Source organism: Balaenoptera physalus, assembly GCF_965194825.1.
Source record: "Balaenoptera physalus genome assembly, chromosome: X".
NCBI lineage: Eukaryota > Metazoa > Chordata > Mammalia > Artiodactyla > Balaenopteridae > Balaenoptera > Balaenoptera physalus.
Genome location: NC_138903.1, coordinates 113,507,726 through 113,525,454, shown reverse-complemented (window position 1 = coordinate 113,525,454; position 17,729 = coordinate 113,507,726). Strand labels below are relative to the sequence as shown.

General features: G+C 51.0%; 1 protein-coding gene across 11 annotated transcripts in view; it reads right to left on the bottom strand.

Annotated features, from left to right (window-relative positions):
- Window positions 1–17,490, bottom strand: part of BCORL1 (BCL6 corepressor like 1) — a 61,058-nt gene extending 43,568 nt beyond the window's left edge. For 4 of the 11 annotated variants that reach the window (XM_082446110.1, XM_082446102.1, XM_082446111.1 and 1 more), the window contains exons 1-2: window positions 16,613–16,786; window positions 15,932–16,043 (exon numbers count right to left, since the gene is read on the bottom strand). The gene's annotated coding sequence lies outside the window, so the exon portion shown is untranslated. Of the gene's footprint in view, window positions 1–5,729; window positions 12,936–14,965; window positions 15,160–15,927; window positions 16,044–16,612; window positions 16,788–17,342 lie in introns of those variants that run through there. The other 7 variants (XM_082446101.1, XM_082446109.1, XM_082446104.1 and 4 more) reach the window with 6 other exon arrangements.
- Window positions 17,491–17,729: the final 239 nt, after the last annotated feature.

Sequence of the window (17,729 nt, the reverse complement as noted above, 5' to 3'; positions counted from 1 at the left end):
CCACTGCCCTGATGCAGACCCTCATCATTTCTCGACCAGAATATTACACTAGCCTCTTAACTAGTCCCTCTGCCTCCAATCTCTTGATTCTACAATCAATTCATCTTCTAAAGAACCAGTTCGATCACATCACCCCCTCCCTCCTCCAAAGCTTTCAATAGCTTTCCTCTGTCTTCAGAATCAAGCCCACATTTCTTAGCACAGCATTCAGGGCCTTCCACAACCTGCTCTCAAACCTCCCCTCTAGCCTCCTCTTCAGCCACATCCTGCTATTTCCCTGCGCCCTTGCCACCCCGACTCCTGGCCCTTCCCTGAAGTGGCCTCTCCTGTGTCCCCTCTTCCTTTCTGTCCTCTCTCAAAGCCTAGCTTAAATGTCATCATGTCATCTCCCCAGCCCCAGCCCCTGGTCGGTTAACTCCTCCCTCTCTGGTTCTCCTCAAACATTTCATTCCCACCCCTACCACAGCACAGATTCTTAGTCCCTCTGCTGTGTGGTTAGTTGGGGATGTGGCACGTCTGTCTTGCCCCCACCCCCAGACAATCTTACTTACGGTAAGAAATACTGTCTTTTCTGTCTCTGGTTCTTCTGCAATATCTTACGTATAGTAAGTACTCAGTATATACGTGTTATATGGAAGTGAAACCTGGATGAGAATTGAGGTGGTGACCCTGAGAAATTACATGAAGCAAAAGAAACCTCCCTAAAAAGTATTCACCATGCTTACTATTTTAAAAAAACGTATTTCAATGAAAACGCTATGCATTATCTATAGCACACCCTTCCAAGCTGCCTGATTCTAGCCCAGTTCATTGTCTTTGAGTTATTTTGCACCTTTGTAAATTGCAGGTAACTGATGGATATGCAAACTCTGTCTTGTCCCATGCAGTTTGGATTGACTTTCCTCCCCACTGTGGAAAAACCAGTTTTGCCTCCATTTGCAATTCAATTCCTTTACTCCATATAAATTTGTGCTTTTTGGACTTTTTCTTTGAACCGGCTATAACATCTGTCTGGTTCTCTTGCTGATTAACGAGTAAAATAAAATCTTTAATACGTGTTCATTTTTACATCTGTAAGAGACTGATGATTTTATCTTTTTCTGAAAGTTATCTTTAACATTCCTAAAACAGTTATGTGGGCTCACACATAATTTTAGAGATTTCCACAAGGGGTAAGACAAATGGGTTGACTGTCTGCGTCACATCAGGTCACCGGGATCCCACTCCCTAAACATCCCGGTTGATCAAGTTTTGACTGTTTCTTAGAGTATCTTGGAATATCCCAGTTTAGGAAACAATAGCTCAGCCTGTTGGCTGACCAGCCTGGGACAGAAATCAGAGGGGGTATCCTGGCATTTGGAAACAGAGTAACGTATAAAATATCATTACCTAGATAAGGGAGTTTTTAGACCCCCCAAATCCCCAAATAACAATAACAACAACAAGAAAAGCAAGTAAAAACCAAAATAATTACCATACAATGTGCATTTTATGACTACCTAGAGAGCAAACCTGATCCTAGGCAGCCCCACTTTCACAAGATCCTGAAGATAGAGCATCTGCTTAAATCTCAGCCTCCCACTCTTCCACTATGATTTTGTCAGACCAACACCTCTTCTTACGTGAAGTCCTCTGCTGCTAATTAATAGTAGCCTTTGCGGAGGCAGGGAGGGGAGGGGAGGGGTAGAAAGCGCAGTCAGGAGAGCACAGAGCTAAGTGGTCTACACAAGAAGCAAAGATCGGTTCTCCTGAGCCAGAGAGTATGCAAAGGGAACTTCTAAAGAGGCACCAGTGGCGTCAATGCCCACATAGGACAGGAGGAGTCAAGATGGACAATGCACACCAATATTTCCCAAGTCAGAATCACCGAGGTGCTGGTTCAAAATACAGATTCATAGGTCCCAGCCCTGGAATTTCTGATCCAGTAGGCCCAGGGTTTTGTTTTGTTATTATCATATCCGATCAAATTAATAACCACTCAGCTGTACACTACGCCTCAGGAGAGGTGAGCAGAAAGGAAAAATCCTACAGACACGCCACACTTGGTAGGTTTCACTGGTGTACACACTTGGGGCCCAGCTTGCTTTTGCTCGTAGTGCCTGCACTCATGTGTGGTGTACAATTCTCAATCTCTCTCTCACTCCCTCTCTGATGGGAACCATCACATCAAAGGCAAAAGGCGAAGTTCCTAAAAGGAACTTGGAAGAAACCTGGTAATCTCAAGTGACCCAGGAAGCACAGGCACAGGGATACGAAATACCGCAAAGGATTTTCCCAGATGTCACAACCATGTAATTGCTAAGAAATGAACAGCTGCACGGCCCCAGAATCAAATGCTGGTCACTGCCTGGAAGGCAGCAGGACCACTGTGAGCTGTCCCCACTTTGGGGGGAAAAACTCAAAAGACACATCCAACTTGTGGTGAGAACAAAGGAGAACACATGCTCCACCAATCCAAAGTGATAAGTGTGGCTGAAAATATAAATAAAGAAAACTTTTTGATTTAGAAGGCACATGTACACATAAGTAAAAGGACTGACCAAGATACAAGGGAATGAATCCAAGAAGCGGGCGGCAAAAAGCAGGTAGCCAGGCACAATCACCGCACTATGAAACAGGGGAAACCAAAGAGAAATGGACTAACAGGAGAGCAATAACCTTAAAATGGTGAAAAGAGCAGCTAAGCTGAGGACGAGCAGGTAGTAGAAGAAAAACCATGATGAGGCAGAACTCTTTCCCCCAAAAATCCAAACGGAAAAAAAAAAAAATGCTCGAAGACAAGTGCAGGTGTGAAAGGCATAAAAGAGAAGCCCATAGCATATAACAACCAAAAAGGAAAAAAATGAAATAGGGGAACCTGAAATATTTCACCATAGTGGGCCAAACTGAAACACTGGGGGGAAGCACTGAAGGCAGACATTTTAGAAAAGTTTAGAGAGAATATGTTCTCAAAAGGGGAAGAACATCGAATTGTAGCCCAAGTTAGGGTTGGGGGAGTTGTTAATAAGGGACAGTCAGCACTAAAATCTCAAAGGAGATTGTACAGATTGGGTAGACTTTTTTGGTTCTGTTTTGAAAGGAAGATGCCAAAACAAGCAGATTTCACAACAAGGACAAGCAAAAGCATGCTCATCCTGCATGTGAGGAAGAGGAGGACATGACAGGAGGTAACAGAGCATCTATCTGACTTTTTTTTTTTCTTTACAAAAGTAGACATTATTAAAAGCTTTTAGTTTTTGCCCCCGAAAATGACCAGACAGGGGACTTCCCTGGTGGCACGGTGGTTAAGAATCCGCCTGCCATGCAGTGGTTGAGAATCCACCTGCCAGTGCAGGGGACATGGGTTCGATCCCTGGTCTGGAAAGATCCCGCATGCCGCGGAGCAGCTAAGCCCATGGGCCACAACTACTGAGCCTCCGCTCTAGAGCCCATGAGCCACAACTACTGAGCCCGTGTGCTGCAACTACTGAAGCCCATGCACCTAGAGCCCGTGCTCCGCAACAAGAGAAGCCACCGCAATGAGAAGCCCGTGAACCGCAACGAAGAGTAGCTCCCACTTGCCACAACCAGAGAAAAGACCACGCGCAGCAACGAAGACCCAAAGCAGCCAGAAACAATAAATAAATAAAATAAAATAATAAAATAAATTTATAAAAAAAAAAAAAAAGAATCCGCCTGCCAATGCAGGGGACACAGGTTCGATCCCTGGCCCGGGAAGATCCCACATGCCGCGGATCAACTAAGCCCATGCGCCACAACTATTGAGCCTGTGCTCTAGAGTCCGTGAGCCACAACTACGAAGCCTGCGTGCCTAGAGCCTGAGCTCCGCAACAAGAGAAGCCACCTCAATGAGAAGCCCGTGCACTGCAACGGAGAGTAGCCCCTGCTCACCGCGGGGCTAGAGAAAGCCCACACGCAAGAACGAAGACCCAATGCAGCCAAAAATAAATAAATAAATATATTAAAAAATAAAAGGAAAGAAAAGAAAATGACCAAACAGGGTGTTTGTTAGTCTAGTGGACCAGTTCCCCAGAATCACATAGCTCCTTTTGTGGCCAAAGACCCCTTACATGCAGAACAACTGGTGCTGGCAACGCATGGCATACAACTAGGACCCCTACACATAGCATGAAGCCTGCCCATTTACTCCTGCTTGGACTCTACCATCCAGACAGTAAATTAGAAACTCAATTAAGAAGGCCTCAGTTAAACTAAATCTGGTAGTACTCCCCCAGGACTCTTTTGGTTCACACTGTCTTGTGACCTGGAAGCAATTATGACTTTAAAAAAATGAAAGAGCCGGAAAATATTCCTCTTGAAGCCTGGCCCTGAATCTGTCCTCAAGAGGATAGGCGTGGCCAGTAGACAGTTAAAGAAGGAGGGCTGGGTCAGTGATGACTAATAAGTAAAGAAAACCAACTTTGGGACCTACTGCTCCAATAGAAATCCAGAGCCCTGGGGAAAGCTCCCGTAAGACAGAGGTATTCACATTCTGATTCCACAGAAGCAAAGGCAAGGCCACCCTACTACCCCACTTTGGGAAAAGCAGCATCTAAGACACCCCCAAGGAGGTCCAAGTGATCACTGGCATTGAGATCCTAGGGAACATGAAAAGGCCTCGGCTTCCACCCAGTCACTGGAGTGCCTTTAGAGGATGTCAAAATGTCTCAAAATCATTGTTTTCAACAGGAAAGTTTACACATACCCAACAAGGATAACTTTACCTGACTTTAGATATAGAACCCTCACCACAGGTCTTACCCTCCTTGTCCCTCTGCCTTCTTCCACGTGTAGGACTAGCATTCCTATTTCTCCTACTTAATTACGTATCCTAAACCTCACCCCCCAATGAGGAAGTTCTTCCAACTTAAATTGTTCTAATTTAATGATTTCCCATATGATATTCTAATATTCTCCTCCAGCTTTCCACTCAGTATCACTATCCCCTCTTCTTTCCCTACCATTAACCAAATACCATTCCTTGAAACTGAAGAGTCCCGTATACATGCCCCAATCACTTTGCTTCCCTTTATGCAAAACAGGTTCCTCTACCACTATACACCACCACACACAAACATACACACGCACAAAATCAACTGAAAATAATCTGCTGGGCAATTGAAAGGAGGAAGGGGCCCTTTGCACTGTTCATCCCCACCTTCTATTCTAGCACTTCCTGGTTACCCTGAGGTTTTTTTTTTCTATCCAAATAGTTCCACGAGTTCTACTCCAAGAGATAAGTCTTATAAGGGACACTGCACACTGTTCCCAGATGCATTCATTCCTGTATTTACCGAGAAGGCTAAGGAGTTGTCTGCACACGGCTCTAGCACAGACACCTTCACAGACTCCTTGGGTACCTCCATGTTTGAAAACCCTGCGTCATAAACATTTATGAGACTTAGATACAAAGGAATGTTAACTATCTGCTAAACGCATGAGAGCTTACTCATTCAAATGAATAAATGTCGTTACCGACAAAGTAGTCACTTTGGAAAGCTAGACATTCATCTCGAAGCAGTGACCAAGGCTTGCGACCACTTCGGAGCTCTCCCGGTGAGCATTACCATCCAAACCTTTCTCAGTCCACCTCACAGCCTTTTCAGTCTCCTCACGAGCGCTGAATCCATCCATTCAGAGTCATTTTGATGTTTTAAAACTGCCAAAACCCATTCAGAATCATCTAATCACACAGCGGCAATACCCTTGAAGAATGATATACAGTTTACCGGCGGTAACCGTGGGTTTCACATCCGCAGTCGGCTGAATCCGGGAATGCAAACCTCGTGCGCGGATGCGAACCTCGTGCGCGGATGCGAACCTCGTGCGCGGATGCGAGCCTCGTGCGCGGATGCGAGCCTCGTGCGCAGATGCGAACCTCGTGCGCGGATGCGAACCTCGTGCGCGGATGCGAACCTAGCGCGAGGATGCGAAGCTCGCGCGAGGATTCGAACCTCGTGCGCGGATGCGAACCTCGTGCGCGAATGCGAACCTAGCGCGCGGATGCGAACCTCGCGCGAGGATGCGAACCTCGCGCGAGGATGCGAACCTCGCGCAAGGATGCGAACCTCGCGCAAGGATGCGAACCTCGCGCGAGGCTGCGGAAGGCTGACTGTGTTCTTTCTACTCCGCCATTTTTCATCAGGGACTTGAGTGTCCACGGATTTTCGTCTCCATTTTGATATCCACGGGGGTTCGTGTAACCAATACCCCGCAGATACCAAGGGACGGCTGTACGCTAGTACCCGAAGCCTAAACTGTGGGGGGCAAAACTTGGAGGGTATTTTCAGCCCCCACTTCTCAACCATCTGAGACATCTCACTATGTGCAGTTACTATGTCATCTGCAAAAACTGAGAATAACACAAAAGCACTTGAACGGACCAAAGGTAATCGATTTCAGCAGTGAAGTAGGCAAAAACAAAAGTTTTAATCTCTCACGTATATTTTCATACCACCAGATCATTTTAGCTTTTCCACCCACTGCCAAGATACTTTTTTCCTATTATTCAAATAGTACTCACTTCCATTTCCTGCTGTAAGGAAATTATTTTACTCCATTTAAGGAAAATACCTCATCATAGCTTTAAACTGGACCTAGGCTCTAGGAACAAGATTTTGTACAACTTCTAGATGTCACAGATATCTAGAAAACCTAAACATCATGAAATTAATCAGTCCTTTTCCAAAGCCACCTCAAAATGTCACCCTAAGTAAGTAGGGTCATCCTTTGAGCACTTCTCATTTCTACTAGATCAAAAAAATGAGTTGGCTTTCCTCAATTTGGTCTTCAGCAGGACCATGTGAATATTTGGTGTGTCTTTCACACTCCAAAGTTGAATCATTGTAATCTGAGACTTCAGTCCCTTTTGTGATGCTTCTGTGTCCTCCCTGCCATAAACTGTGACAGTGGCTCTCAGGTCCTCCATTTCAGTATACAGCATTCATGATATGGAATTTTTCACCTAAAGAGGATTCCTCCTCACCAAACTTTGGCCTTTTTTTAAAAAGCTCTCCTGGACCTCTTACACAAATATTTGGAGAGGCCATATCAGCCTATTTTTTTTTTCTATTCTCTCACCCCAGAATATGGGCTTAACTCATTTTATATATTTACTCATTCAAAGGTACACACACACACACACACACACACACACACAATTAGCTCACAGAATTTCAAACTCTCAATATTGGCTCAACCTGCTACCAGTCTATAGGTTTCTCAAGGCTAGAAAAAATATTTTCTACTTCTTTTAATAGTTCTTCCCAATAGTGTCTAGCATGACACAAAGCACACAATATGCGCTCGATAATTACTTGCTAAACTACGGGGAAAAACTAAAATTCCCTCTACCCCATACAGAAACCAAGAACAACCCCATGTAAAAAGCATTGGGTCAGGCTTCCCTGGTGGCGCAGTGGTTAAGAATCCACCTGCCAATGCAGGGGACACAGGTTCGAGCCCTGGTCTGGGAAGATCCCACATGCCACAGAGCAACTAAGCCCGTGCGCCACAACTACTGAGCCTGTGCTGTAGAGCCCGCGAGCCACAACTACTGAGCACCCGCACCTAGGGCCCGTGCTCCGCAACAAGAGAAGCCACCACAATGAGAAGCCTACGCACCACAACGAAGAGTAGCCCCCGCTCGCCGCAACTAGAGAAAGCCCATGTGCAGCAACGAAGACCCAACGCAACCAAAAATTAATTAATTAATTAATTAGTTAATTTAAAAAAAAAAGCATTGGGTTTTTGAATTCCTTTTACTTCCCGTGCTCTCTCATAAACTTTCTCTTCTTTCTTCTCCTTACTTCCATGGTAAAGAAACCACAGAAATAAAATAAAATTGGGCTGGGGCAAAACAATAAAGTCAACTTCCAATTATCTGTAGCTTAGCCACAGCTAATTTTTAAACCCAGCCGACTTATGGACTGCCTTCTGCCACTTACAGTAGATGTGTGCTCAGGGAACAACTCATTTTAATATTTGCCTAAGCATAATATAAATAGGAAGGTAGATCTGCTGGGGAGGGGGACAGGTAGAGAATAATAATGCATTTCTGAAGTCAAACAGAAATTATTAATCTGTTTACTCATCTAGTTTTAAATTGGCCTGGTATCACACTCTCCCTATATTGGCATAGCTGATTGTTGGCATCAAACTTCACTTTGGCTGCAGAGAGGGACTATATTTTACAGCCCATCATTTTTCTCTGCCCAAAAGTTTGGTTTGGGGATACCTGAGCTATTTGAGACGTTAATCTCTCCCATCCAATCACTGATGAACATCCTTGCCATAGAGCCATACCAGACCTGGGCTCTATCTACCAGCTCTTGTAGAACTCCCAGATGTCAGAGACAGCTGGAAAGCCCAACCAGTCATAATTAAACACAGCAGCCCTTTTCAGAAAGCAATGGCTTTTTAAAATGTCACCCTGGTAAACTACGTTTGGGTCATTTCTAAAGCACGGACCAAAATGTGCCGTGAAGTTTCGACTGGATATACACCCTTCAGTTCCTGCTCTGAAATACTAAGCAGGGTTACAGCAGAGCTGTTAAAGAAGCTGCCACTTCCACCTCAAAGGTGGATGCAATAATGCAGTGATGAGCCAAGCTCTTTCCTCCTACCACGTCGTAAATGCTAAATGTGTACTAATACAACAGGAATATGGAGAAAGAGCACAGAGAATCAAGATATAAGGGGAGCACTCAGGAGCTATTGATAGTTTTCTTTCTGCCACCATGTCTACCATCGTGTGATATAAAAAGGTAATGTCATAGGACACAATTGAATAAGAAAAACTAGATTATACTATAATAATAGATGCCATTTATTGGGCACCTGCTATGGACCTGGCACTATAGATGCATCATCTTGTGTAATCCTCACAGCCCTGTGAGACTAGGATTATCATCTCCATTTTATAGATGAGAAAACTGAGGCTCAAGGAAGTTCCACACGACTAGGAAGTAGAAGAATGTGGACTGTAACTGAGGGCTGTATGTCTCCAAAGGCTTCCAGGTAATTCTGATGCGGGCTAAAGTCTGAGAACCACTGGACCACACTAACCCGTGCGTGGTACCACCAAGTCACGCTGAGTAAAGCCTCATCATAGTAAGACACCTAATCACCTCTCAGGTCCAGGTATAGAGTGCATCCACTCACTCCTGGGCTCAGAGCCACATGTAGTGCACTTCTCTATAGAACTTGGAAAAATGAAAACCTGCTTGCTCTCCTTGTCCCCGGACACCAGCATTATAACAAAACTCGACTGTACCCTTAAATGGCACTAACACTAAGATTTCTAGGCATACCTTAGCAATGAGGTAACCAAATTTTGTTTCTTAGCAGACGGTCAAAGAAGCCTATAACACAAAACTTTGCCTGCCCCTCAGTACTCTCAATTCTTCATGGATACTTAGCTTAAGGTCTTCTTAAAATCCAAATGAAGATGTATCCTGCGTCACATACTCTCATGAATAAGCTAAAAATTACCCCATTTTACAAATAATAAATCATCTCTCTTCAAATTCATCACAATCCATTGGGCAGGGAGAATATGACCTTGACATGCAGCCTGCAGCCACTTTTTAAACAATGATTCACTTTTTAATGTTTCATGGGGAAAGGGTGGCTTCTGCTTTAAAAAAAAAAAAAAAGAGGGAACCAGAACAGCACATTGGAATGATGGGGATAGAAACAGAGTTAAATTTTACTCTTGACTAGAATTCAACTTTAGTTCACCAAAGAAAGTTTTCATCATAAAAGAGTGCTTTTAAGTTATGAACAGTAGGAAAGCGTATGATTTAGAAGGAGAACAGTTTCTACGTTATTTTAAGGATGACCATTCAAAAACTGGCGTTAATAAAGCCTAGTTTGTATGTGAGATTATATAAAATACTGTATAGCATCCTAGTGGCCGAAAGGTAGATTACTTCTTATTACCTCCCTCTTTGGCCGGTCAGACGCTAAACCTTCTGGCAAGCAGAGACTCACACCCAACTGGAACTCCAACATTAAGAAATTTCCTTTCTTTTGGAAAACTCAAAGGTCTAGGGCCTTCCTTCCCCCCTCATGTAATCATCAGTGGCTTCTCCTTTTCCCTGTCTATTTTATCCCAACAATTTCCGCTTTCCCCAGCACTCTCTCCGTTCCACTCTAGTGTTCACTTTCCCACCCAACTCAACCATGAACTCCTCCTCTCTCAATCCCAGATGCTGGTTGACACTGGAAAACAGCTCTCTACCCTCTGAGGCCATTCTAGTCCATCTCAAACTTAGCTCAGCCTAGAAGCAATGAACCACTCCAGCTGTCCAACCCCTGATTAGCGCCTCTCCTCCATGCCCCCACTCCACCCTCCAATTCTGGCCCAAGGCTCTCAGGCCACTGTTCTTTATCCTGTTTCATTCTGGAATTTCCATCATCCATCTCCATATATCTAGGATTCCTCCCACTTGCAGACTGGAAAAACTGGTGTATTCCCACTTTCTCATTCTTTCAAGGCCATTCTATTTATGACGGTTAATTCCTTCCCCCATTCAATATCCTTACTTTAGTCTAGATTTTCTAATTCATGCTTAGACTTATAAGCCCTGGATCCCAGCTAACCTCTGCTTCCTGGGCCCTCCCAGGGCAGCGGCTATCAAAGGCAAGTTTTTACCTTCCCCACACCAGCTCCCAATGACATCTGAATAAACACCTTCCTCCTTTGGCTTGTTATCCCACCCTCTTTCTCTATTCTGCATTTTTCAGCCTGTATAGTATCTCTAAACTCCCTATTTCCTTATGTGTAAATATATTTCTATTTCTTCCTACATATCAGTTTCTCTGTAGCCCTATTTTTACCCAAGATCATCCTTCTCGGGCTTCCCTGGTGGCACAGTGGTTAAGAATCCGTCTGCCAATGCAGGGTACACAGGTTCGTGCCCTGGTCCGGGAAGATCCCACATGCCGCGGAGTAACTAAGCCCGTGAGCCACAACTACTGAGCCCGCGTGCTGCAACTACTGAAGCCTGCGCACCTAGATCCTTTGCTCCGCGATAAGAGAAGCCACCACAATGAGCACCCACTGCAACAAAGAGTAGCCCCCGCTCGCCGCAACTAGAGAAAGCCCGCGCGCAGCAACGAAGACCCAACGCAGCCAAAAATAAATAAATAAATAAATAAAATTGAAAAAAAAAAAAAGATCATCCTTCTCTCTTGCCCAAACCTCACTGATTCTAGCATGGAAGTGTAAAGAGCCTTAAAGATTCTTCAAACTTTACTTCGGAAAACATTATCCTGGAGATTTCAAGGTTCCACTTTTTCCTACTTAGCCCTAACATGGAACCAGTGTCATCACCTTTCTTCCCTCTTCACTGTCCAACCAACCCACTTCTGACTTCTCTTTCTGCCTTCCTTCTTTCTAGTATTCAAGTCCTTTTCTCCCATAATTCTGTTCCCCTAAAAGAATACCCTCTCTAAAACCCATAATCCAGACTCATCATGTTGAGATCCTCTGCCCCCTGTACTAACCTTTTTTTTCCTATGTAGTGAACTGTAGCATGAGTAAAGCAAAGAGACCTCTGGAGGAACCCCCTTTGCTTCCCAAGAAAGTTTACATCACTGAGAAAGAAAGGGATCCTCCTTCCCTCCCTATCCTCTCCTGGCAAATCAAAACAATCAGCTCTGCAAGTGCCCTTGGTACAGCCACCATTTCTTGTGGAAATCCCCTCCACTCTGCCCAATCCAGACTCCAACTGCAGAACTTCCCAGGGACTTAGCTTTCCTCTGCCCTGTCCCAACAATTTGCCATCTCTTCCTTGTGGCCTCAAGAACTAGTCCTCCTTAACCGAGACATCAGAGTCCTCTCCCCTTCCTTCATCAGCAACTTCTCAGGGCCATAACAAAAAGAAACCTACCTACCTTTGCTGCAAAGCTAGCAACGGGGTCAACCCTCTTAACATCAATTTGAGTAAGTCTCTGTGCCCCATGGCCTGTGACTCTTGTCCCCTATATCCACCCCAAGGGCAGCTGCCTCAGTTGCCATATCAAAAGATGAGACTGCCTAGCAATATCCACATAGCTTAGTCAGATGGCCACGTCCCTCCTCAACTCCATCAGCCTTCAGAGTCTCTTAACTTGCATCACCAAGCCTCCTGCTCCTCCTAGCTCCCCCAGTCTTTCCTACTAACTTCGCTTCTCCATCAAAATTTTACAGGTTCCTCCCCCTGCATTTTGCTTCTATTTGGAGCCTCTGGATGATTCTTGGGATTAGGTTACCCCACTTAATCCTCCAGTGGAATCCTCCAAATTTCTTTCCTACATACTGTCCTCTTCAGTACTACATGGTGACATCACCATCCAATTTAAGTACCCCTAAACTCTGCTCCATTGTGCTGCCTACCATCTCTCCCCAAATAAAGCTTCCTCTCTCCCAACATTCAAGGACAGGACAGGTAAACAGAAAATTAGATGACCTTTAAAGTCCCTTCCAACCTTGTAATTTTATTATCAACCTAATCTACTCCCAACCCCGAATACATACCCCATTCATTTCCCCCGAAAAACGTTTCAGCAGTGTGACTTTGAGAAATAGCCTTCTAAGTTGAAAGAACCACGGGCTAACCAGGGTAATGCAAACCTACAGTTGCACCCCCAGAAGTCTCACCAAACATTTCTGCAATTGTACTCCACCTCTGTGCCACGGGGACTGCCTCCAAACTGCCTTGAGAGTATTCCGCTGCCGCAGAAGTTACAGGGCCCCCTTCCCACACTCGCATAAAGAGCCCCTAAACCCTGGGCTAGATGCGTCCTCACCAAGGTACGCCTGTCCTTACTGTCTACTCTAGGAGACACCAAGAATAAATAAGTATCACCGCATCGACAGCTTCGTACAACCAACACTTAAAATTTTCAAAACAATAAAACAAAACCAGAGTGCTTCCACTGGGGGGGGGGGAGCGGGCGGAATAGAAGTGCACCCCCACCGGCCTCCCAGGTTTGCAGTGTGGTTCCCTCCCGCCTTTCCCCTCGACCACGTCTTTCCCTACAACAATCTCCCACACCTCCATAACTCGAAATCCCCAGCTGAGGTGCGGCCGGCTCCTCCCAGCCTTGCCCCGGACGTCCCTCTGGCCCAGCCTTCCTCTCGGCGGGACCCCAGCAAGAAGGGCCCCCTCCATCGTCCAGCTCACCTCCCGGTCCCTTCCCGGGCCTCTGGGCACCCCCGCAGGGCTCTGTCCCGAAGCAGAACCTCGAGAAGCCAAGCCCACGAGGCCCGTCGCGGGACCCACCCCCCGCTTCCTTCTCCCAGCACCTCGTCCTCCATGCACCCGGCCCCCGGGGCTCTTCGTCGTCGTCGTCCCGGCTCGTACCGCCCCCCGTCGGGGGCTCCACCCCCCGCCTGCACCCGCCCCCAGGACGGTCCCCTCCCCACTGCGCGCCGCCTGCGCCCTCTGCCCCGGCACGGGACTCCCTTTGGCCTCCGTTCCCCGCCCAGAAGCGGCGGCGGCGGCGACGGCAACGGCTGCGGCGGCCCCAGCAGGAGCAGCAGCGGCGGCGGCGGCAGCGGCGGCGGCGGCAGCAGCGCCGCCCCGGCCCCGCCCCGCCGCCCGCCGGAGCCCCACGCCCCGCCCGCCCGCCCCGCCGCGGGACTGCTCCCCCCAAAGCCCACCACTAAGCACCCCCCCACCCCAGTCCCCAGCCGCGATCCGTTCGAATCCAGCTCCGCCAGGCCTGCTGTCCGTTCCTCACGCCCCTTAGGACCCGGGGTGGGGGAGCCCTGGGGTTCGCGGCCATCCCTCTCCCTCCTTCTCCAAGGGCTGGGGGATTGCCCCCGATCCCGAAACCCGGCCCAGTAACCGGAGCCTCCCTCCTTGCAGCCCTCAGCTTCGCTCTCAGACCCCTTGCTTCCAGGCCTGGCGCGAAGCGGGTGGAGAGCTTGCACGCCGGATCTCCCCCCTGGCTTGCCGGGGCTAGTATGAATTGCCCCCGAGCTCATCCTCCTTCAATTTAAGCCCCCTCCCCGCCGCGCCCGGCCCGGCGGCCCCCTCCCCTAGAGCGAGGGCAGCGGAGCCAGGGCGCTCCGAAGTCATCCCCCGCCTTTTTTCCAGGGACTCGGATAATTGCCCCTGCCCCCATCACAGTACTCCCACTCCCGAACCCAGGCCCCGCCGCCACCTAGGGGTACCCCTTACCCTACGGTTCCTGCACCCCGACACCAGGGAGAAAGCAGCCCTTAAGAGCACCCGTCGCACCTCCCCTCTGAGGTTGGAGGGTATTTTCTCCTGGTCTCTTCAGGACTTCATCACGGACAGCCCCCCCCCCAAAAAAACAAGCCCTTTCTCGCCCTGCCCTGCTGGCCAGCCTCCCTTCGGATCGTCGGATCCTTGTATCAGGGGGTTGGGGCCAGGTAGTTAACAAGACCGTAGCCTTCACCTCCCTTTCCGAGGAGTGGGGTAATTCCAATGGTTCCCCCCCCAGGATCAACCCGACCCCCGTTTCCATGGAGACCCCCGCCCAGCCGGGATGAAGACTCTCGGATCGTGGCGAACAAGTCTCACCTGGCTAAGGGAGAAGGGGTGAGGAGGGGGTAGGGTAGGGCAAGAATGGGGTACGAAGGTGGGAAGTGGAGGGGAGCTGTCCCGCTGGGAGGGGCGAGGACAGAGCGAGCTCCAGGGAGCGCTACGTCCGGGGACACGAAGAGGACGGCGCCCCCGGGGGGCAAGCAGAGCGGCCGCGGGGCGAAGAAGGGACAGGGTTGGGGAAAGGCTTGAGGTAGAAAGGAGCGGGTGGAGGATACGAGAAAGCCGGGGAGTCAAAAGGGGTGGAGGGGTTGGAGGAGAGAAAAAAAAGACGCACCTGTTCCCGAGTCGGCTCCGCGGGGAGGCTCAGGCCGCCACCCGGACTCCCTCTTACCCCCTCTGAGCCACCACCCGCCTAATACTGCCCCGATCTGATGCCCCCTCCGCCCCTTATTGCCACCGACCTCCTTCTCCTCTCTCTCGGCGGCGGCGGCGGTCGGACTCTAGGAACTGAGAGGAAGAAGGGAGGGCTCAGCAAAGCGGAGGAGAGACAGAGCCACACACTGGCAGCAGCCGCGGCGAGCGAAAGAGTGAGGGGGAGAGCGGTGTGTGTGTGTGTGTGTCTGTGTGTGCGAGCGAAGCCTGGTGGAGTGGGTGCCGGTCGCAAGGCTCGACGGGAAGTGGAGTCCGGTCGGGTTCGCGGGCGGCGCCAGCCACCGCTCCGCGGGACTACAACTCCCAGAATGCCGCCTGTCCGGGGGGAGGAATGGGGAGGAGGAGGCGAAGGGAGGGAGAGAGCAAGAGAGGGAGGGACGAAAGCAGGGAGCAAGCGGCGGCGAAGGGGGCAGAGCCAAGCAGCCCCGGTGACACTGGGAGGGGAGGGGAGGAGGAGGGGATCGCTGCGAGGACCGAGCGGATTCCGGAGAGGGAGGCAGCGGTGGCTGCAGCAAGCCGGGCAAAAAGCTAGACTCCCAGGAGAGGCGGAGGCGCTCAATTCGAGAGGCTGCAGGAGCTCCACGCCCCCCCCGTACGCCCCACGAAGGGGGAGGTTGAGGAAGGGAAATGATCAGTGCACCACGGCCAGGGGTTTCTCTCTTTCTTCCAACGCTCTCCACCTTATGCCCCGACCTGACTTTCTCAGGCCACTGGTGCTGGATCCAGTGTGCAAATCCGGAGACCCCAGATCTCCCCTGCCCGGCAGCACAGAGCAGACACATTCAGTCCCCTTCTCCCAGGGGCCTGAGGGAGGCTCCCCTTGCTGGCAGGGCGTGACTCCCCCCTTCTTCCCGCCCCCCCTCATCGCCACCCCCCATCTCCCTCCCCGGAACCCCTCCCTTGAAGCCGGGGCTCGCGTCTCCCTCCCAGCCAAGAAAGGGAGTCCCTCGGGGGCGACTACCCAGCCCCCTCCCTTATACTGGGCCCTTACCCACCAGTATCCCCTTCTTAGCGTTGCCCCCCTCACCGAAGTAATAGTGGGGGCGACCCGAGTTGGACTGGTGGCTACTTTCCCTCCGAGACTAGCCGTCCTTGGCCACGCCGACCCTGTGTAGAGACAGAGAAGCACATTAATTCTCCCGTTCCCCCCCCCCTCAAGTTCGGATCCCCGTGGAAATGGCTCACAAGGAAAGAGGGGTTGGTAGTGGAAGTGAGCTGGGGGTGAATCCCAATCCTCAAACCTCATCCCAGGCGTGGAAATCCAGGGATTCGTCCCCTTCCTTAAAAGCCATCAAATCGCTTGCGGGGGGCGTTAGTTGGGGGTAGATTATCTAAACCCCAATGTCCATGCTACTCAAAGCGACGCTACATGTAGGAATAAGATAGGAACTAGGCTGCCGCCGCGAGAGGAAAAGTATTACACCCCCCCCCCGCCGTCGTCCACCCCCAAACACACAACCCTAGGAGAGTCAGATGGCCGAGTAAGGGGCGGGGGGAGGCGGTGGGAGTGCTGGAGAGTGAAAGGGTTGCGGCGGGGAGGGTCCGCGGCCCCCTGAGAGCAGAATCCAGATGCTAAAGAGGTGGGTGGGGGGGGTGCGGCATAATTGCAGACAGTGTCTCTCCTAGCTTTTCCCGGAATCGCCACCGAACACCGTCTAACACTCGTAGTTGCTTACCAGTCAATCCCCTAGCCCCATTTGTGCGCTTGAGGCTGCCGGAGCCCGGGAAGCCCGGGCACAAACTCCGCGGAAGCTGGCCTTCGCCGCCGCCGCGCTGCCGCGGGCCTCCCTCCCTCCGCTGGCGGCCCCGCCGATCTACCTTCGCCCCCGGCCGAGGCCAGACCCCGCTCGCAACTCCACGCCCCTACTCCACCCCCGGCTCCCCCTCCCCTCGCCCTCTCCCCGCTGGTCCGGCCCAGCCCCTAGCGCCGCCCCGCCCTACTGCTCGGTCCCGAGCCCAGCAAGTGCCCCGAACTCGCCCCCCGCCCCCACGCCCAGGCCAGTCCGGCCGGGCCTGGTTTCCCCCTCCCGCCGCGCCCCGCCCCCGAATCCACGTCCTACTTCGCCACCCAACTCGGCCCGATCCGGGTTCGGCCCGCGCCCAAGCCACCGGAGTCCCCGGTTCGGTCCGGTGTACGGCCACCCACCCCGCCCTTGCCTGGGTGCCGGCCTGGCCCGCTGCCTGCGCCCGCCGAGCCGACTCAGGCGCGCGGTCCTGGTCCCGGTCCCGGTGCCGGCCTCGGTCCCGGCGGCGTTGCCGCGTCTCGCCACGAGGGCTGGGTCCACGCAAGATCCGAACCCGCGCGGGGTGGGGGCCGAGGAAAGCAAGTTTCTTTATCTTCTCTCCGCCCCCGCCGCAGGGCCGCGCCGTACCCCCCCTTCCCCGCTCCCACGGAGCCCCCTTCACCTGGGCAGAGCCCCTCGGCCGCTGTCGCAACTTTGCTCTTCTCCACGCTGCCGGGGAAGCGGGCGAAGCGGGAGGAGGAGGGAGGTGGAGGGGGGTGCTGGGATCAGGCCGCTGGGCTCCGGGAGGACACGTGGGGGAGGAGGGGAAGGAGGAGGAGGAAGGGGGGGCGGGCCTGCAGTTCTCGGGGCTCCCCCTGCCAGCCCCGGGGAAGCCGGAACCTCGCCGGGCAGCCGCAGACCCCGCACTGGCCACGGGGGAAGAACGGAGCCACCTTCCCTGGCCAGCCCCTGGCTCCAGGAAGGAGGGGGGGCGAGCAACGCCGCTCGGGGTCGGAGAGCAAGCGTTTTCGCTCGAGCTTTATGTGTGGCTCTCTCTTTCTCCGTTTAG